Source organism: Dermacentor variabilis, chromosome 4 (assembly GCF_050947875.1).
Source record: "Dermacentor variabilis isolate Ectoservices chromosome 4, ASM5094787v1, whole genome shotgun sequence".
Classification (NCBI taxonomy): Eukaryota; Metazoa; Arthropoda; class Arachnida; order Ixodida; family Ixodidae; genus Dermacentor; species Dermacentor variabilis.
Window position 1 is genome coordinate 203,374,961 of NC_134571.1, and position 21,909 is coordinate 203,396,869.

At 44.5% G+C, this 21,909-nt stretch overlaps 2 long non-coding RNA genes across 2 annotated transcripts; both read right to left on the reverse strand.

Annotated features, from left to right (window-relative positions):
* Window positions 1-68: 68 nt before the first annotated feature.
* LOC142580061 (uncharacterized) lies at window positions 69-9,711 on the reverse strand. The gene is made up of 2 exons (XR_012827554.1): window positions 9,300-9,711; window positions 69-154 (listed from the first exon to the last, which is right to left on the reverse strand). It is a non-coding gene; the product is annotated as an uncharacterized LOC142580061 (long non-coding RNA).
* Window positions 9,712-16,967: 7,256 nt separating this feature from the next.
* On the reverse strand, window positions 16,968-21,721 carry LOC142578136 (uncharacterized). The gene is made up of 2 exons (XR_012827185.1): window positions 21,354-21,721; window positions 16,968-17,054 (listed from the first exon to the last, which is right to left on the reverse strand). It is a non-coding gene; the product is annotated as an uncharacterized LOC142578136 (long non-coding RNA).
* Between the last annotated feature and the right edge of the window lie 188 nt (window positions 21,722-21,909).

Consider the following 21,909-nt stretch of genomic DNA (forward strand, 5'->3'; position numbering starts at 1 on the left):
TTGCGTTCGTGCGCTGCGGTCAGTCACTCACAGCAAAAAATCTGGAAGACAAGCAATAGAGGTCTTCGTGCCAGCACAAAAAATAATTTATTCGGCGCATTCGGCAGTGGCTAGTGCGCTTTTCAGACTCTTCAGTAATGTCCAGTGACGCATCCTGTAATAAGAAAATATACATATGTATTGCGATGTCTGTACAAAACTATGCAGGGTGGCCCAGCTAACTTTAGTCAGGGTTGAAAAATGTGCCGATGCACTCTGAGACGACGCGACCACACGCATGTTGCTGACTGTTGTATGCAGTAAGTCACACTACTCTTTGTATTCTGCTTAATTCTATACTTAGTCAAGATTAATTAAACAACTTCTGAAGCAACAAAGTTAGGTAAAAAAACACTAATTAGAACGTTGTAGAGCGGTTTGAAAAACGTCCGATTAATCAGTTTCGGACTTTCAATCTATTAACTATCAGTTATTTTTCGCTTCCTGCACATGACCACTAAATACAAAAAAATAACGTGGCATTCCCACTTGCGCGCCGTGATTGCAGCTCACAAACGTTACGCGTAAAAACGTACATCTAGCAGGGTGTGCTGCCGCTCAAAAGGTGGCAGAGCAGCTACGCAGGTGCTCGCTGTGCGATTAAGGCCAGCAACCGTTATAGCTTGCGCTGCGATAATGGTTGCCCTGTCACCTTTTAAGATGCAGCACGCTCTCGTTAGGTTATATTCGTTTTTACAGAACGTTTGGGAGCACTGCAATCACGGCGCGCGGGCGGGTATGTCACGTGGCATTTTTTCTTGCGTGTGTGTGTGTTGCGCCGATATCTGCAGTAAGCGGGAAAAAATTATTACTTAATAGCTAGAATGATAGAAACTGCTCAATCTGATGTTTTCCAAAGCGATCTACAACTTTCTAATCGGTATTTTTTGCCTAGCTTCGTTGCTTGAGAAGTTCTTTAATTAACCATGATGAATTATGAAACTGAACAGAATAAAAGAATGTGTGTCTTACTCATACTATAGTCAGCAATATGGATTTGGCCACGTCGTCATTGAATGCAATGACATATTTTTAAACTGGCAGAATTTAGCCGGGACTAGCTGTATCTACAGAACTATTAGGCAAAGTTTTGCTTAAAGAAATAATAGATTAGTATCATACTAATGATGTGCATTCCTCCATAGAAGCTGCGCTTCGAAACAAAGAATCATGCGTCATCACTCGCACAAGTATGCACGAACTACGTTAACCTGTTCTGCTAGCATCTGCGCTTGCAAAGTTTGAAGACCTCAAAGTACTCATGCAGCAGCAGTCTATGGGACATTATTAACGAGGAATAACTGTGAGAAAGGTAATTGTTCATAGTCACAAGCACGGCGTTCACAAGTGCACGAGTTCACAAAAGCACGCCTTCATACCCGGGACACTAATGTACAGCTCCGTATTTCGCCCGAGCTTCCACGACGTGACTGCACCCTTCTAGTCCGTCTGTGGCTTGGAGTAGCATTTTCAAATGCGTACTCTTTTCATATCGGAATGGCCAACAGCCCACTTTGTGACCTCTGCGGGTGCAAGGAAACAATCTCGCACATTCTTTGTCAGTGCTCTCGTTTCAACCCGCGAAGAGCAGTCCTCTCAGCCACCCTTTGACAAACTGCACAAGCGCCCAATGACAGAAAACAAGATCCTTAGAAACTGACCTACGCGAACATCAGCGCTATCCGCTATGAAGGCGCTGCTGTGGTACTTAAAAGACACAGGACTTTCTGACAAATTGTGACTTTACACTGTGTGACGTAGGATTGTACGGTGACACTGCGTAACACTAGGAACGCCTTTTCGGGCTGCGTGACAGTGCCCACAGAAACAATTCGTGTGCACATGCGTGTGTATAGGCTCTTATTTTTTTTATTTTTTATCCTTCTCTCTCACCTATCGCATTCCCTTGCCGCTTCCCCAGTACAGGGTAGCCAAACGGAGATAATCTCTAGTTGACCTCCCTGTCTTTCCTTTGCCTTTCTCTCTCTCTCTCTCTTTCTTTCTTTCTTTCTTCATGTTCGCATATGATGCTGACCGATCCTTGCGGGCATCTTCTTACGCATCTGAAGTATTTAGGAAACTAGCCTTAATAACGTCCAATGGCATTTTCAGGTGAAGGAAACGAAAATTTCTATTTTACGAAGACGCTCTTTATGCTTGCTGTAGTAACTTCGTAAACAAACCCTTATGTCTTCTTTAACTTAGTTCCCAACAGTTCAATGAGAACTGGGCGCCTATAACGTAAAACTATTCCAATATGTTTTTATTCCAATCTCCAGACGTCAAATTTACGTAACCGCCGACGCAAGCATCGGGAGGGGACCCGCAGACCAATCAGACCAATCGAACGGTCTCCTCGTTTACAGGAAGTCATTTTTGTTTCCTTTAAAAACAAATAACATTGCCTACACTGAGCGGCTTGTCTTATCTAATTTGCTCACAAGAGGCGAGGAGCACGCTCAAGTGGAGAGCCATTTGATGGGGCCGAGCCACTGCACTGAAAATCTGTGATTGGTCCGCTTTTTCTTACTTAGCTTGCGGTGGCTGATCGAAAATTGCGACGGCATGCAATGGAAGGTTAAAAATGTAGCTAAAACGAAGCCCCAGCAAATAATAGTTGGCATAACGAGGTTGTAAACGTGCCGAATGTGCTCGAAAACGTTACATGGCCACGCAAAAAGCTTTATTGTATGCAAATAAACCGATGCTCTACGGCAGGTGCGAGTAGCCAGTGCCTGAGCGAACGGCGGCAGCCTTCTTTGATTCCTTTCGAAACGGGGCAGCCTGCGGCTATTCCGAAGAAAATTCAGTTTTATTCGGCATGTTAATGCATCTTTATCGCGTACACGTAACTTTGACATGGTTAGTTCTCGAGGCTTTGTAACAGCGCGTGACAGGCAGGTGAAGTGGGTGTCGCCCGAAAACTTTTGAACAATAGCCGAGGGCTAATGGCCAAAAGACGTTGAATCGTAATTAACTATTTTTTCTTTTGTTTCTTCCATCCATGCAGAATCAGTGTGTTCACGTCATTTCAGGTGGGGAGCTGTCTTGGTTTTCATGATGTCGCGTGACAGACAGGCGAAGTGGGGGTGGTCCAAAAAAGTTTTTAACCAATCGCGGAGAGCTGGTTGCAGAATTGGAATAGAAATGTTTGGAATAGCTTTACGTTATAGCGCTCCTGCTCAGCGCGTCAGTTTACGGCTAGCAAATTACATCACTAATCCAATAAATCTAGCATTAGGTTGCAATCAGCAGGAAACTTGGACCAACATATGCGCTGAAAGACTGGTCCTGTGCTACACAAAGTTGTGTGATTGTTCACTTAAAACTAAAATAGCTAAGTGTATCCGTCCTTCTTTTGTACACCATCGTTTGCAGCACTCACATTGAAAATCAAGGCATTGCGGGCACCGGTGTACGCATTTCTTAACGGACCTCGGCGACATGCGCAAATTGTTGTTACTCATGTGGGCAAGTTGCTTGTTCACATAATAATAGGCTGCAACAGCGCTAATGATGCAGACGCAGGTAAAGGCCAAGGAAAACGACATCCGTTTCCTGAACCACCAAGTTGTTTATTATTGCGACTGATGAGCATTTGCATACGCTAGAACGCATTGTGAAATGCATATAGACATAAAAAGAAGACAAAAAAAAGAGACCTCGAGGTTGGTAACCCTTATGCAATGAACCGTGCCCTTGCTCAATGCGTCGACTCACAAGTGCGCAGTAGATGTAAGCGGATATCAGTTTTTTCGAACATGAATGGAGTACGAATAGTAAGTATCGAGTATTGAATCGAATAGGGAATAGTCAGGCGAAGACGCATCTATTTACAGCAGGTATATTTTTTTCAGTATAGTAACATAACATGCCTGTACTGATTAGTGAAAGAAGAACCGCTAACTATCAGAAACAATGGAGTAGCTTTAAAACCGCAAGATCAGCAATATCATGAGTAGCCTATGAACGACATCAGAGCCTGTTTGCAAACAATCCATGCAACAAAAAATGGTTGTGGTATGGAAAACCCTTCAAAAAAAAAACGAACTAAATGGTTGCCGAAACCAAGATTAGATATTGCAAGGTTAGATCTTGATTACATAATCTACTCCACATCCACATGTCAAACGCATGAAATATACCGCGCTCGCGACACAAGGAACAAATTGCAACAGGTATTTCAAGATGAAACTACATTTTCTTGTTTTTTAAGCCAAACCGCCAATTCGATTTCGAGGCACGCCGTAGTGGGGGACTCCGGATGAGGATTTATGTTGACCACGTAGAGTTCCTTAACAGGCACTGAATGCATGTTTGATTTGCATGAATGCATCAATGCGTGAATGGTGATTTGGCATTCAAACTCCACCGAAATGCGGCCGCCGAGGTCGGTATTTGAACCCGCGACGTCGTGCTTATAGCAGCACAACGCAGTCGCCACTAAACAAAGACGGCAGGTCGGCGGGACTGGTGCTTCTTAGTGCAAGAAACTCTGTGCTTAATTTCCTTGTTAGTTTTACATAATAATCTTGACAGCCTATTTCGTGCGCAAGAACAATTACGACAATCGCACGCTGGACCACCGCTTCAGATTGTGTGAAAAAGTGTGAATGTGAGGTGTCGCAGTGGTTTCACGACACTGCTTTTGATTTTCGCTGCTCACTTCAGCACTTCCCAGTTCAGCATACTTTAGATTTTTGTTTCTGTTTTATTTTTAAAAAACAAAAGCCGACAGTCTATTGAAACAGGAAGTCGGGAAGGGCTTAGCGAAGAGCAATGTTGTAAAACCAGCGCAATCCCTTAGTTCCGCATCTTTTCCCATAATCTGAAGCAGATAGTCCAGCGCGCGAATGCTAGAGTTGTTTCTAACCCAGCTGTACGAGTTCTCAGGTTACGCTATAACGTTTGCAGCGTAAGCAAGCACATACTTTTGTGCACTAAGAAACGTCAGTCTCAGTTTGGTCCGTGTTTCGCGAAAGTGGCGTACTAAATCCTTTTGACATGTGAAAAAGCTGATGTGCACTAAACATGCCCAAGCCTTAGGCTTCGCGAACACTATCACGATGTGACACGACCAGTCAGTGGCCATGTGTGTTCATTGTAAGCAGGGCCGTTGCCGGCCTGATTTTAACAAATATGGGGTGTTAGCCATAAACAGCAGCCAAATGACTCAGGAAATTTTCGAAACCTATAGAATATCAAAATTAAAGGAAACATCAGTAAGCGCCCGATCGGCTTTCCTATCTGCTAAGGAAATTGGATATTTATCACTAAGCCTGTGATCAGAAGCATTTGCAATGCGCACACATTGCGTAAGGTGACCAAACCAAAGCTATCCTTTTTAATAACTTTCGCATTCTGCATGTCTTTGGCGCTGAACTTAAGCGTGTTTTAATGTTCGCCCATAACAATAACGAATACGTTTCTAGTCAGCGCAACTTGGAGTTTTGCTTATGCCTTCACATGCGCTCGTGTTCATAGCGATACTCCTAACTGTAACTGAACACGCAACTAGCCTATGTTTTCATGTGAATAGATATTAGTGGCACGAGCATCGAGTGACACTCTTGTTTGTTGCGCAGCACTTCCGGTTCACCTCCTGAGACGACCGGTGGGGAAATTCAATATAAATCAGAAAAGAAATAGAAAAAAATTAGTACAGTACAAAATTCAGTTGAGCTACTGAGGTGTCCGAAATTATTAGAAATTATTTAGAAATCACTGATTACCGCTTAGCAAAGGACAGAATCGTAGACTTTAGGTACCCGCCACATGAGTCACTAATTACGTCACACACGAGAAGGTGGCGTGATAATGAACCGGCTAATTAATCAAAAACAGTTGCCTCCGAGTTCAGTTCACGCGTTGCGTTAGCCTAAAGTTTACCTTAAAGGGGCCCTGAACCACTTTTATCGAAGTGGAGAAATACATTTGAAGTGAAGATAGGCTATTTCAGAACCACATTGCCGCGAAAAGTACTTCAATGCGTTCAGCAGAAGCGGTCGACTTATCGGCAATCCAACATGGCCTCAGCTGTGCTCCCCTTCCAGAAGGAAGGGGAACACCAACGCCTCTAATGCCTTGCACTGCGAAAGCTACGGCGGAGACATCACCGTGGCGCGCAGTTCAAATTTACGATTTGGTGCCTATGCCGCGCTAAAGGTAACCCAAAAGCGGCTGTCCCCTGAGAGCCGCAGTGCGCTTAGCCACTGGACTCGTGACGGCACCTCACGGCGGCCGTGGTGTAGCCGAGCGCAGCGACCAATAGCAGCCGCGTATTGGAGTGTGCTTTAAGACGAAATAAAGCACACAGAAGAGAGCGAGGATCATGGGGTTATGCAAACGAGAGCGTTGGAGAAAATGGTGACTTCGCGCTCCGCTAGCGAGCTCCACGGACCGCGTACGACAGCACAACTTGGCTGAGATGTTCGCAACAACGTATGCTACCCGCGGACTGTGTTGTTTCACCAAGCCCGAGGGGTGGTTCAGTGCCCTTTTACGAACACCAACGCCGAGGTGTGAGTGCCACTAAAAGACACCTAAGTCAAAGATTAGGGCCAGCTAACATGTTTTTTTCGCACTCCGCGGCTGCTTCATTTTCTGAACATTAACAAATTCGAAAATTCATGTCATTGAAGTACGCTTGCTTATTTTGTGCTTGTATCTGGTGCTTTACGTGATAGTTGACTTTTCTTTTTGCTTCAAGGTTAGAAGAAATAGCACAGTCAAGGAGTCAGAACATTGAGCCAGAAATATATATATATATATATATATATATATATATATATATATATATATATATATATATATATATATATATTGAAGTTCCAAGTCTCTTAATGAACGAAAGTTGCGATAGTAAAATATCGTTCCATCAGTTTGCTGGAAAACCAGCTCCACACCATACCTTCTAACACCCTTAACATTGCAACATTCAATTAGTTGCCAGAACAACACCCTTACGATGTCAAATACAAGCTCCCTTATTTGAATAACAGCCTTCAGGAATGGTGTTTGGCTGAACTAGAAGCGCAATGATAGAAAAAACATCGGCATCAGCTCGTTATACTTTCCGAGTCGTTTATTAGCACTACTACATCAAAGGACAAACAATTGATCTTTAAATAGGATACGAAATCAATTTGTAGACGTGGATTTGAACCCAGAAACTTGACCTGGAAACTAAACACCTTAAGCACTGCGCTTCACAGGAGACACGTTATAGATATTCCAATAATGGTACCTATATCCATAAATTGTGGCTATGGTGTTGGGCTGCTGAGCACGAGGTCGCGAGATCGAATCCCGGCCGCGGCGGCCGCATTTCGATGGGGGCGAAATGCGAAAACACCCATGTACTTAGATTTAGGTGCACGTTAAAAAACACCAGGTGGTCAAAATTTCCGGAATCCCCCACTACGGCGCGCCTCATAATCAGAAAGTGGGTTTGGCACGTAAAACCCCATAATTTAACTTAATTATCCATAAATTGCGCAGAAACTCCAACTGCTTCCTTTCATGAGAAACATGCCACAACGTAACATCTTGCATCCAAGAAAGTGCGTTCGTTATGTTGGAAACCTAATGTAACAGCGAGGCCAGTTTCCAACAGTAGTGAACATGCCAACACTTTTGGTATAGCGTGTTAAATATTTCCTTAGGGTGTTTATTTGTTTTGACTATTTCGAACGCCTACCTACTACTGAAGGTGCATACATACATACTAATGGGTATTTTGAGTAAAATGGTTGCATAATGGTAGAATTAGGATGAGAAAGTTAGGAAACATCCTTTACTAAAAATTTGGTTGAGGTTGTTTAGTTTGGTTTAGCTTAGTTCTTATTGTTTATTTTGTGGTTACGTTGCTTGACCATCCTGTGTAAAGTAAACAATAAAATTTACGGTACACCAATCTACGACGTGCGAAGAATATCCACAACTGGTCAAAAGAGTGAAAATATCTATAGTGGCCTTACGTGCCCTTTAGACGATTATCTAAAGCGCGATGAGAAGCGTCAAGAGCGTAGAACCAATTTGTGCAGCAGACGCAGAATTTTCTTAATTGGAATCACGGAATCAAAAGGTAAAAGACACCGATGATAGGCAGTCCTCTTAATTTGTTTTATGCAAGCAAGTGGCTAATGACGACACCAACGCTTCTGTTGTCATGATAATATCGCACCTTAACCTCGAATGTCTCTTCTGTCAAGAATGAGCTAACTCTGGCCGCGCTTAATTCATCGAGGAGCTGGACATGAGCTTCAGGATGTGACAGAAAAATGTACGGCTTCTGAGAGCGCAGAAGACCGGGCATCTTTATTAGTTTGTTCATCGAGAAAAGAATGAAAAGATATCATGATCTAACTGCCCTTTACCGAAAACGCTTTAACGGGCCTTTTACAATAAAAAAAATGGTCGCTGCATAGAACTTGCCAAGTAGGTCATATATGGTGTGACATTTGCCTATTTCTTCGACAATCTGTGCATCAATGTCGGAAGCGAGGCCGATTGCCGCATTAATATTACGAGCTTACATAACTGCCCTCTATCATGTAACTTTAAGTAAAAACTATTTCATGAAGGTATAGAAACTTCACAGTGTTGCCTTAAGAGAGCGCAGTAATAACGAAAGAGCAAGAATCCTAAAGGTTGGTTTCAAGCAGCGCACGCTTCCAGAAGATCACTTGGAAGACCTCATTAGTTGCGTACTTCTTTTGCCGTTTCACGTTTTGCACAAAAGTCTGAAATTAAGAAAGCTCTAAGGCGATCAAACATAAGCAGCTTCGAAATATGGGTACCATCTAACCCACCCTGCGTCAGTTATTGGCTTTGTCCAACTTGCGTTCTATGGAGCGTAAGCGTCCATCGCACCATTTCTTTGAAAATGTAACGTGAGCAATATTAGGCCTATCAGAAAGCGTGCAGCGCGGTACTTCAGTGGATCCCTAATTGCGCAATGCCCTCGTATATGCGGCTATAAAGTGCAATAAGACTCTATTCGTAATGTTTTTTTACTGCTGACGAATTATTTTAGCTGCTCCCTTGCAGCTAAAATATGTGAATAATTATTTGTTCGGCCCTTGAAAAAGTAACAAGCTTGATCACCCAAATAAGGAGAACAAAAAAAATTAAACACTCGATCACCCGACATGCCTCTATTTCGTAAAATACCTTGCCGCAAATTTACACGGCGGCAAATTATTTTTAGTGAACGTTCCGACAACAGTAGTATTGCTTTTGACAGGTTTCGTTCTCACCTTGACGCATCGCCCGAGCCATCAGCCATTGTGCCCGCCGCAGGGTCCGGGGATGGCGTAACCCCCGAAACGAATGAGTAAACGTGGGTCACATCTTCCCCGAACAGAACCGTGTTGTCCTCCTGCAACCAATTGTGCTGCTACGCACGCGAGTCCAACCGCGACGATGCTAAGGTACGCGAGGATCTTCATGACAACTGCGGGCAGCCGAAGCGCTGCAGCGAAAGCTTGTAAATCACTGGCGGAGAGTAGACGTTGAGCGGAGACGAGTGCCTATTTCAATACTGACACTATCGATAGGCCGCGTTCTTTATGCGCCTCCACACGAGATGTACTGACGGGGTGCTCGCCCTTCTTAAAGGAAGACTTATGCAGGCCTCCCCCCTTCTTGCAATACCTGGTGACATGCAAGTGTTGCTTGCTTTCGCCTTGGCGGCAGCTAAGTTTCCGGTTCTTACCTTCGCCTTTTGCATCCTGCCGCTCGCACTACCGACCTTGTCGCCCATAGGTAGTTATGGAGAAATATAAAAAGTACAGAATAACATTACAAGTCTTGAAAGCAGACACAGCGGCTTTGATACCACGTTCCTCGATGAACACTCCCTTTGAAATCGAGATTTTTTCGAGCGCGGTTTTCGTGGTTCGAATGGAAATAGGTAAATAAAATTAATGGGGACTTCAGTTTGGCATGGCCGTTTAAGGAAAGCCCTGTAGTATGGCAGTACAAATTCTATAATTAATAAAAATTATAATATAGTTACTTATCAAGGATTTTGACAGCCTTTACCCTAATGTTGCTAAAAATATACTGCTGAGGAATTGTAGTTGGGTTCGTGATCCGCGGAAAACGACAAAGAGTCATTCGTGTGCTTTTTATTTTCGAACCTTTGTTATTTCGTGGTTTTGTGTTGCCTTTGGATGGTTGACAATTTTTGTGGCAATGCCTCGGCGTTATCGCCCAAAATAGGAAAAATTCTTTCCCGCAATTATCAGTAACAAGTTATCGCTGCTCATTCTTGTTGCATTGGTTACTATATACAGTCGCCCATCGTTATAATAGTTATAAATTTCGCTTTATCCAGAGCTCTACGCTCTCTTGGCTGCAGACCATGAATTTTATAACGGATTATTCGGACCAGAGTGGATACCTTAAACCGTAGCTCTTATTGCCCCTGTCGCAACGGGCTTATCTATATCAGACGTAAAAGTAGTCGGGCTGCCCAACAATTACACTGCGCCTGATGCAGTTCTTGCGCCTTTTAACGCCGCTGCCAGTGCCGGTTGAACAAAGCAGTTGGACTCCTTGCGTTTGCGCTTACGTGCTTTGCCAAATACCTGCCGGTTACGTGCGTAGTGCGGACGGAGCCTCGCGATGCAGTCGCGGAAGCTCTACTTTTTAATTCACTCACGAGGCAAACGACGCTGACGGCACAGTTGAACATGGCTTCGCTACGCTACGTGCAGTAGAATTTCTGCACGTTGATGTATGTTACTAGCACGACACCCGCACACGCAAAACAGACGGAAAGGTCAAGGACTGCATACCCGCCGGTAGGAAACGATCAAGTGATCGTTTCCTACCGGCACCACTTCGTGCACCACTTCAGCAGTGCACGAAATGGATATGTTTACTAGGTGTACGCTCGCAGTGAATGACGCAGAGTTGGAGAGTAGCAGCATCTGCAGATATTTATTCCTAAAGCAGCGACTAATGAGACACTCTAATGCCGCATTCCATTGGCACAACTCGATCGGTGTCAAAGAGCAAAGAGAGAGTTGCTACGCTTGAATGCAACTCCTACAAGAGCTTTTCCAGGCATCGAAACAATACGCATTCATAATCTTATGTGCTTGACTGATCAAATGTCCTTGTGATGCCTATCCTGCGATCTTGTGACGCCGCGCTTTCCACCCTCTCTAGTTATAGGCGACAAGACATCATGCGTTTATGCGATGCATTCATTGCGTCTTTTGAATACAGCACCGTTCCATAAACTTATTTAGCAACATAAGACCGGGCGAGGGGGGGGGGGGTATTGTGTAAGCGTCTGAACTGGTGGATACGTCCATTTGTTCTGCCGCGGAAGTTCTGATTGGCTGGTTGGGCTGGGATATGTGTGGGAAGGAGACTTCAGCAGCACCACTTCAGCAGTGCACGAAATGGATATGTTTACTAGGTGTACGCTCGCAGTGAATGACGCAGAGTTGGAGAGTAGCAGCATCTGCAGATATTTATTCCTAAAGCAGCGACTAATGAGACACTCTAATGCCGCATTCCATTGGCACAACTCGATCGGTGTCAAAGAGCAGAGAGGAGCGGAGAAGTAGCGCAGCGAGAGGGCTACTTTTTGCTCCCCCTTTGAAACGTTCCATGCGCTGCGAGAGCAGGTGCGAGGGCGAAGGCGCGTCGTGACAACTCCGTGGTGACTATCACGCGAACTCGGTTTTGAGCCGCCACTTCTGCCATACCTTAACCACAGCGGCGGAAAGACAACCACAATAGAGGATATGATGTGTTTGCGTCGCCTGATTTCCTTCATACTTCGATTTTCACGATGGAGGAACTCGAACTGCTCTCGACGGCTCTCAGCGTCGCCAAACACTCCTGTTCTGCCATTGGATTGCAGCGTTCCTGCTGCTGTTCGCCCCTTGGAACACAAGTATTCTTGAAATAACACTTTGAGGACACTTTCGAGCGTTCCTGTTCGCCCAATGGAATGCACAGCAAGTAATTTCCTGCTTGAGATCTCAATTCCACGCTTAGCAGTGGTGTGTTCAGCCGGTCAAACTTTTAAACGGTCCCTACCACACGCGACACGCTTTATTTTTTTCGCAGGCCAATCTAGTAGATGCCACTCGCCGTAGCCATGAACATTTTTAGCTGATAGAGCGCGCAAGTACAAGGCTGTCAACATGCATAACCTACTGGCGCGTGACGCCCGACGAAACATTTCCTAGCAATTGCCGTCCTCCAGAATATGCGGCCTTCGTATGTTCTCGCTATGTCTCGTATAGGTGGCTCCCAAACCACTGGAAAATAAAAAAAAAGTTTTGTAAACACTTTCTGTTATACGTGAGCTGTGCCAGAACAACGTGCAGTACGTTTAAGAAAAAGAAGTGACAGGTCTGCGCAGCACACGCAAAACAGTAACAGAGTAAGCTGTAAGAGCGGCTCCATATAGGAGCTCCCTTTTCGGCACCACGCGCTACAGGGTCTTCGCGGAGAAGCCTCTTCGCGTCTTTTTCACGAGAAGGGTCTGAACTCTCCGCCGTCATGCAACGTCATGCAAGTTGCGATGGCAAGTTACGGCTCGCGCTGCGTCTTGTCCTGCTCTCTGCACGCCGGTCTGCTGAGCCCGATGTTGCCTCGTTGCAGCCGCACGCTTAGCTCCACGATTCGCTTCTTCAGCAGCAGTTCGTAGCTTGTGAGGAGTCACCATACCGTGCTGCCTTCGCCTGTATCAACTCAGAGCTTTAGAACCTTTTGTTTTTTTTCATTTCAGGCAATCCGCATTCAATAGGTCTGTAAAAGTAAACTGACTAGATTTCAAAAATAGACTTTCAGAACTAGTCGAAACCCACGTTCAGCTGATATGCATTCGCGGCTACTCCAACAAGCCCTGGTATTTTAACTGCTTAAGGAGGCTTTCTCAAAAGAAAAAGCGTCTTTTTCGTGGAGCTAAGGGAACTGCGCTGGCTTACAAATGGAAGAAATATTTTGCGTGCCTACACCATTACACGCGTCTCCTAAGGTGTACAAAAAGAAAGTTTTTCCACGATGATCTGTGTGGCATTCTACAAACAAACCCAAAGAAAAACATAAATCAAGCAACACTCATTAAATTACCCTATTGTATCCGGATGGTTCACAGGTGCCTCCAGAACTGCGATCCGACGTCATAAACTGTTATTTTACATCAGTCTTGCCACATGAGCCTGCCTCGTATACACCACGCCAAAATTTTTTTTAGCTTTCCCGCGATGGCCCTTATGAACATCACTACTGCTGGCATTTATGCTCTGATAGACAGACTAAACTTGTGCAGTGCCACCGGGCCAGACATCACTGCGAAGATATTAAAACCTACAAAAAACGCATCTTCTCATATTCTAAAAATAATTTTTGATCAATCTCTTGCGAACAGTTCTATAACTAGTGATTGGAAAATTAATAACGTTGTTCCTGTGTTCAAGGCTGGCAGCCGGAGCGACCCGTTGAATTATCGTCCTATTTCATTAACTTGCATACCCTGTAAATTTCTTGAGCACATTATATACTCGCATATTGCATCGCACCTGAATTCCAACTCCTTCTTCTTCAAAAATCAGCATGGCTTTCGTCATGGCTATTCAAGTGAATCACAGTTATTTGAGTTTACCATGGACCTTCACTTAAGCCTTGATTCTTTGTTCCAAACGGATGTCATCAACCTTGATTTTTCCAAAGCATTGGACCGAGTCCCACATCAACGTCTTATGTCCAACCTTTCAGGTCTTCACCTCCACCCACTTGTTTCAGACTAGATTCCCAAGTTTCTCACAGCTCGCTCTCAGTTCACCGTAATCGGCAGACTTCCTTCAAGTTCTACTTGCGTCACCTCCGCAGTACCACAGTGGTCTGTGTTGGGTCTGCTCCTCTTCTTAATTTTTATTAACAATCTCCCACTCAACATCTCATCCACCATCCGCCTTTTCGCAGATGATTGCATTATCTACCGGCATATAAATACTAAAGACGATCAAGCTGCCCTCCAGAACGATCTGAAGCTTATTGAAAATTGGTGCACATTGTGGATGATGGAACTAAACACTGGGAAATGCAGTTTTATGCAAGTTTCTCGGAAGTGCTCTAATTTAACTTATCCTTAATCTTTATTTTCTGAGGACCTATTACGGGTAGAATCTTATCGTTACCTTGGCATCACAATCAATAGCCAATTAACTTGGGTTGATCATATTATAAAAATCACGGCCGACGCTTCACGTACACTTGGTTTTATCAGATCACTTCCCACTTCCCCCACTAACATACGTAAACTGGCATATGAAACTTTTGTCCGCAGTAGGCTTGAATAATGCATCCGCAATCTGGAGTCCTCATCAGTCCTACCTAATAAACATGCTTGAATCCGTCCAGAACCGTGCAGCACGCTTCATATCGTCGACATACGACTTTCATTCCAGCGTAAGCTCCATTAAACCCTCACTTGGCCTCACTTCCTTAGCTCTCAGACGAAAAGTTGCGCGCCTGTGTTTATTCCATAAGTTATATTTCAATTTCTCCTATCTTCGTGGTTCCCTTATATCTCCTCCTATTCGTACATCGCGCCGCCTATTCAATTCAAATAGCGTCCAGCGACTTCATGGCTCCACAGATGCTTTTAACAAGTCCTTCTTCCCAACCGAAATTGAAGAATAGAACCTGCCGCCCGATTCACTAACTAATGAGCACGACGCGACAAGGTTTAAGGCAATGTTCTTAAATCTTCTGGGTTGACATGTTCTTTTTGCTCCGATTTGTGTTCATATGAAATTTTATCCTTTTTCCTGTATTGAGTTATTTTTTTTCCCTGTAACCATTGTGTACTCGCCCTGCTGACCTAACCATTCGCCGACGTTTTGGCGCTTGTGGCATAAAGGCAATTTGACAAGCGCCGTTTTAACTATGGCGTTCTTTTCTTCTTTTTATGTCCCTGTGTTGCATTGTTATATTTTTATTACCTACCCTTTATTATCTACCTTGTATACGCTCCCCCCTTATGTAATACCCCGACAGGGGCAGTTAAGGGACAATAAATGATGATGATGATGAAAGAGTAAACACAGGTATGCAGACTACGTTGCGCACATATCACATCCTTTGACCCGTGGCCCAGTACGTTGCCGTTGATGACGATGAATAACGATGGTTCATTGACATCTCCTTTGAAACGGGGTGGTGAAAAATAGTCACCTAGCCTACTCGAGTTTGCCAGGACCAGCTACATGCAGCATGCAACTGCTATATACTGCGTAAACGGCGTAATCAAGCGAACTAGCAAGGCGAAAGATGAAAGCGAACGCGAAGCGCCGCGGGGTAGAAAAACGCGAGGAGGAAAGCAGTGAGGAGGATGCCGCTGAACCATGGGGGGGGGGGTGAAGCGGAGGAGGGTATGGTGAAAGTGTGAGAAGGAAAACGTGACACGGCGAAGATGGCTACGAGATGGCGCCTGAGTAGCACGCGTCAGCTCATCGTGTTTTTTTTTTTCTTTTTCCTTTCTTTCTTACCTAGGTAGGACATTAGGCAGTATGATAGCAAGAGCTTGGTGGCGCAACCCACCGCTCCGTTCCAAAGGAGATGTTCATAACATCCATCCATCCATCCGGGAGGTCTGCACCCGCAGTGCAGACACTATAATGGTTACACCTGTCCCCGTCTATTGTTCCAATTTTTCGCGCTGTCACCAACTTATCCCGGCAACGCCGATGCCTTTCAAGCCGGCCGTCACTACCAAAACAGTAATCGAAGCTCGGTCATGCACGCCTTGCAGCCATCATCCGTCATCCCTCTAGAGCGGGCTTACTGCGTGTTCAGTCCTCAATACATGGCATTTTTTACCGCGAAGACAATTTTTAAATATCACTCGGGGCATGTAGCAAAATTCTACGTGAGCTAGATTACTCTCAGAGGTGGACATCGTTTGCAGGCGAAACCATGAATATTGCACTAATAAGCGAAGTTGCCTAAATAAATTTTTAACTGATTACATTGCTGTACATATTGCAATTTACATAATGTAGGCAGTGACATTGACAGCCATAACCACTTGTAACAACATCTCAAGGTGACACCCCTTGATACGCATCTGAAATTTCTCGACGAAACGCGTTGGTGTTCCCGTAATTTTTGAAATTCGATGCATATAAATGCGCTTTCTTTAAAAAATTTGTGGAACAATGCATCTTTAACGCACATTTGACAGCGTTTGCCTGAAAACCTCAGCTAGTTTCAAAATTCGTTTCGAGTGGATGTCCCTAGTGAAATCACTAGCTTCAATTCATGTATTATAATGTGTGGGCTAGTGAAATTAGTTATAAAGTTGGTTAGTGATTTTTGCTGAATGAGCGAATTAGGCATCTTGATTTCTAGTTATTCTCCGCCTCTTCGAGTAATCAATCTTAATCAGTACACTTGTGCTGTATGTCTCAGGTGATATTTGAAACTTCCGTTATTGTGAAGAAAAACATGGCATAATCTGCTATAAAACCCGAGTAGGAAATAGAGGGACGTCCTGCGGTCATAATGCACCGAACCAGGTGTTTATAAGCATGTTTATCCTCTGGCTTTTTTCCTTGAGGGTTCGCAGGAGAAGTTGTACTGCGACGTGTCTCATGCTAGTTTATGATTCTAAAGTCATGCGCCACTCTCATGCACTTTCTTTAGAAGCTAGTAGCTTATGCAAATAAAATAACAGGCGAATTAACGAAAAATTCAACCTCAGGGCTTTTAAACCTTATACAACGTAGCGGGTCACTACAAGAAGGGTTTCATGAACCGGTTTCCGCCCTTTGTTAACACGAATTCACTGACTTTCAACGCTGCAGTACTCATCCCAATGTCGTTCCCGATTGTGTGCAGTGGTCTGTCACTCATAGACAAAAGTGTAAGACAACCTCAACCGGCCTTGGTGTCGTCATCAAAAACAATTTATTGGGCACTTTCAGGGGCAGGCAATGAAATTTCCAATATCTTCCCTAGCTGTCCAGCATGGCAAACTGTAAAAAAACAACGTACATTAATCAAACAGCGTACTAATTGTGGGCATCTAAATTATAGGTATGTGTAGTGAATTAAATATAAAATGCTGCGCTTCAACAGAAAGCATCCTCCGTTCCCCTCACACGTATCAGGCAATCCATCAAGGGATTGCGGAAAAGATTTAGCGGTAATGATTGACTACGTTGTGCAATCAAGGAGCCAAAAACTGCATGTGACATATCTGGGGAATTTTTGTTCAGCACCGCCGCCAAAATACGAAAAATTACTTTGAAATTCGTGATTTCACATTGACGTATTGGCTTGTGGTTCTGGCTTGAAGTTCAGAAAATGAAATTTCGACCTTCATTTTCCCTTTTAATAATCAACGTATGATCACCAAACTACCTAAAAAAGAATTTTCAAACACTACCTCATAGGCCTAAACTGAATAATTGTTTCGCTTTAGTGCCCCTTTAAGACATAGAGCTACTCATGGAGCTGCAGTATATGGAACATCGACATGGAACGATAGTGATCAAGGTATTCATGTATGGTCTCAAAAGCTGCGTAAGTATAAGGCGTGTTATGTTTAGGCGTTTCATAATATTTTATTTATGCGGACGCATGCGGAATTTTGCAGAGTCTATTGCTAGAGCTAATCATTTGTTGCTAGGTCTACCGCTCGACAAGTTTTTCCAAAGAAGGGAACGAATATGTAAATTTAAGATAACCAGCGAGTAGAGTACGTTTACCTAGGTCAATTAATCACAGGGAACCCTGATCATGGGAAGGAAATTTATCGAAGAATAAGAATGGGTTAGATCACATACGGCAGACATTGTCAGCTCCTGACTGGAAGCTTACCGTTGTCATTGAAAAGGAAGGTATACAATCAGTACATTTTACCGGCGCTGACATATGGGGCAGAGACTTGGGGACTGACAAAGAAGCTTGCGAACAAGTTAAGGACCGCGCAAAGGGTGATGTAACGAAGAATGCTAGGTAGAACTTTAAGAAGCAGAAAGACAGCGATTTGGATCAGAGAGCAAACGAGTATACATGATATTCTAATTGACATTAAGATGAAAAAACCTGGCACTGGGCAGGTCATGTAATGCGCAGATTAGACTACGGTGACGGACTGGCTGACAAGAGAAGGGAAGCGTAGTAGAGGACGGCAGAAGACTAGGTGGTGCGACGAAATTAGGAAATTAGCGGGTGCTAGTTGGAATCGGTTGGCGCAGCACAGGGGTAATATTGGAGATTGCAGAGAGAGGCATACTTCCTGCAGTGGAGCATAAAATGGGCTGATGGTGATTCAATGCCTTCTACTGCTTTGATGCGGGCTTTACCTTGGTTCATAACATTTGCCTAATAGTGACAGCGCCTCACCGCTGCCTTGCCAATTGGGACAGCGCTATGTCAAATATTGCATTGGCTTTGATCAACAAGAACCAGAGATCAATATTAAAGCTAGAAGACTTGTCCAGTGCTATACAACGTGCTAAAAGGAAATAGCACGCATACTCTACAACTGAGGAACGGAGTTAGACAATATTTTCTATCTATTAAGGGCCCTATATAAGATCTTATAGAGTATGATGACAATCTTGAACAGCTCAGAGATGGCTGCTTGAAGAGATAAATGCTGAACTTCTTTTTAAGCATCAAGCCGCTTCTCGGAATTGCATGCAAAGTGCACCGGTGAGCAGCCGAACGTTGCACCAACGCTTCTGCAGTGATGAGCGCATGGTATATCTAAAGTCCAGTGTTTCTCAAAAATAGTTACGGACGAACCAATGTGACGATGAACCCCGGCGGTAATACATTAGCAGTGAATCGATACAGCTATATAACCTATTGCCACCATCGAAACCCATCGAAACGTATTGCCACCATCACGGTTTACGGGTGCGGTGTGTACGGCATCGGGCGTCCTCTTTCGCGCGTCCCCAAGAACAGTGGGCGCCATGTAGGGCTTCTGCCAGGAACCCGGCGCGTGGTACCAGAAGTGCATGGTGCGCCGGTGTGCCATCCAGTGTCACTGCCGAGAGGTCCAAGTGCGACCTCCGAGAGGAGAAGCGTTGCGCGCCGGCGCCTCAGCAGGCTGAGAATTGTGCCCTGGCTTGCCGCACACTCAGTGGCACGTACTAAATGACCCAAGCTGGCGAGCGGTTCCTTGCAGAGCGGCGCGTACCCAGTTCATTCATAGCACAGCTCGCTAAAGCGTCGGCGTTAAATGCGCTCAATGAAAAGATGCACATATCGAGTGCATTCGGGGCGCAGAATGATAACGCGTCGGGTTGCTGTCCTTGAGGAACACTTGTGACGTGGGTTCGATTCCGCTGATGATTGAATCAGTTTATTGGAACGGCAGATTCCCAGTAGCACATGGCCAGTTGCCAAAGTTGGCGTAAAAGACGTTTATCGAAGAGCGGCACACATCTATTGGCATATTCCAGTGACCAAAGTTGGCATTAAAGTGGCTCATTGGAGGCGAGCACAAACCAAATCGAGTGGCGCCTACACAGTACTTAACTTCAAAACGGGTTTCAAAGGTGTCAAAGGGTTCCGTCGAACGGCGGTACCCACCCAGTCTCGCGTCTACAGCGACTCATGTCGACGTGATAGAGCTTCCTTGAAGTGCAGTACGTATGTACGAGATCCCGCAAACTCAGTGACTCGAGTTCGCCAGGGCTTGAACTGAGCCAACCCTGTTACCTCAGCACAGTAGACCAATGCGCTACCCATTCGACCAGTGACTACGTTGTGACTCAGATAGGTGGAAACACAGTTAAATACAAACACACCTGACTACAAGCGGAGAAACAAATAGATGGGCCCCGGAAAGTGCATTAAGTACTCTAAGAATTGTAGCGTCTTAGAATTCCCGAGGGAAACTGACTGCATGATTGTGATGCTAAGCCGCTTTTACAAGGGTGGGACTGAGTGTTGATGGCTGCTAGGAGGGCAAACACAGCAGCGTATATCTATTAATTTGTTCATGTCGCAACAATAAAATATACCACAGCCTAACTTATGTGACTCCCACGAGCCGCAAGCATCACTCGGATTTGCCAAATTGGTAATGGTCATGACTCTATATAGCATTTACAGTCCTCTCGCCTGCCGTATCAAAGTCATGGGTGCGAGTCGGGCAATTTGGCGCTTAATTATTACAATAGCTGTCAGAAGTGACTTTATGCGTCAGCAAAGTTGCTTGCTGGACGAGTTGTTGCGTATTTGCATCCTGCCATTTCCAATAGAAACAATCTCGCGAATTTCCCCACGCTGGACGGTGTGTCTCTAAATATTCGCACCAATGACAAAGAATTCTGATTACATTGAAGCACTGAAACACACTGACTCAATATCACCTGCAACACCTCAAACACTTGATACTTGCTTTGGCCCTTTCGCGTTTCTTCCAAGAGAAATTTAGGTTAGTATAGCTACCAATGTTAAATTACCTGTCCATGCGTAAGTTACGTTATCTCTAGACAATTTAAGCGTGAATGCCACTATCCTTTATATATGTTTATATTTCACCTTATTTGAATATACAAAAATTGGAAGATGCGCCAAATGCCGAAGAAATGGTAGTCGTCTTTTGGAAATGGTTTCCAAAACCAAGAACGATGCAAAATAAAATAGCTCTTCGACTGTACACTTGTAGTACAATTTAAAATACAAACAAATTATCAAATTATTGCTGAACTCTCCAAGCTACAACTTTCTCGAGAAAGCGAAGTTCCTTGATGTCTCCTTAAGATATACTTAGTGCAACACATAATATAATTTGAATGGCTTTTGACCTGCAGAGGTGTGTATACTACACAGTAAATAAAGGAGCCATATTTTTTATATGCAGACGCTTTATCAATTGACGCTCACAAAACTAGTCCCAATTTAATTGATGCGCCTATGCATTAGCTACGTTGCATGTAATGTAGGTTCCTGTCAGACCATATCGCAAATGTCTCGCGAGGAAGGTCAAATCATCGGATAACGAGCAGCGTATGAACCAGTTCATCCAGAAAGGAGCAGCTCCCTCCTCTGTCAAGAAGTCAAACGTAATTACGAAGACACTTTTCGTCGTTTTCTTTGTTCTTGGGGCCATAGTCTGGTCGTGTCTTTCTGTCGAAACATGTCATTACTTTTAGCCTTATACCAGAATCGCGGGACATATTAGCCGAACGAACAAAAAAAACATAGTAGACTGCGCAGCATGATTATTTCTTAAGCCCTTTCACCAAAAAACTTAGATTGTTCTTGTCAACCGCTGAGAAAGCGAAAATTTTGGGCTTCGTTCTCACCTGTTTGCATTATCTGAGCCATTAACCATTGTACCCGCTGCGTCCGGGCAGGATTGCGTGCCTTTCAGAGCGCAGAATATGTCGGTCGCGTCCACCGCGAACGGGACCAGGACCACCAAAAAACTGTGCTGAGATGCACACAAGGCCCACTGCGATGATGCTTAGGTTCAGGAGGAACTTCATGACGACTGTGGGCAGCAGCAGCAGCAGCACTATATCGAACTTCAATCGTAAACTCTGAAGCGCACGCGTGGAGAGGAGCGCCTCTTTCGCCACTGGCTTCGTAGGCTTCGTTCTATATATATGTACACAAGAGAACTACCACAATCGCCTTCAGGCTGCGTGCCGTCCTAAAAGGAAAGTTTACCCCGGGCTCCCCCATTATTACAATGTCTGGCGACATGCAAGCGTTGCCTGCTTTCGCATCAACGGCAGCCAGGAGTTTCCGGTTCTTACCCTCGCCTCCTGCCACCATTGTGCTGGCACAGCCTTGTCGTCCATCAGTCGTTCTTACAAAAACAAAATTTGCAATGTTCTCGAAGCAACCGCTTCCAGC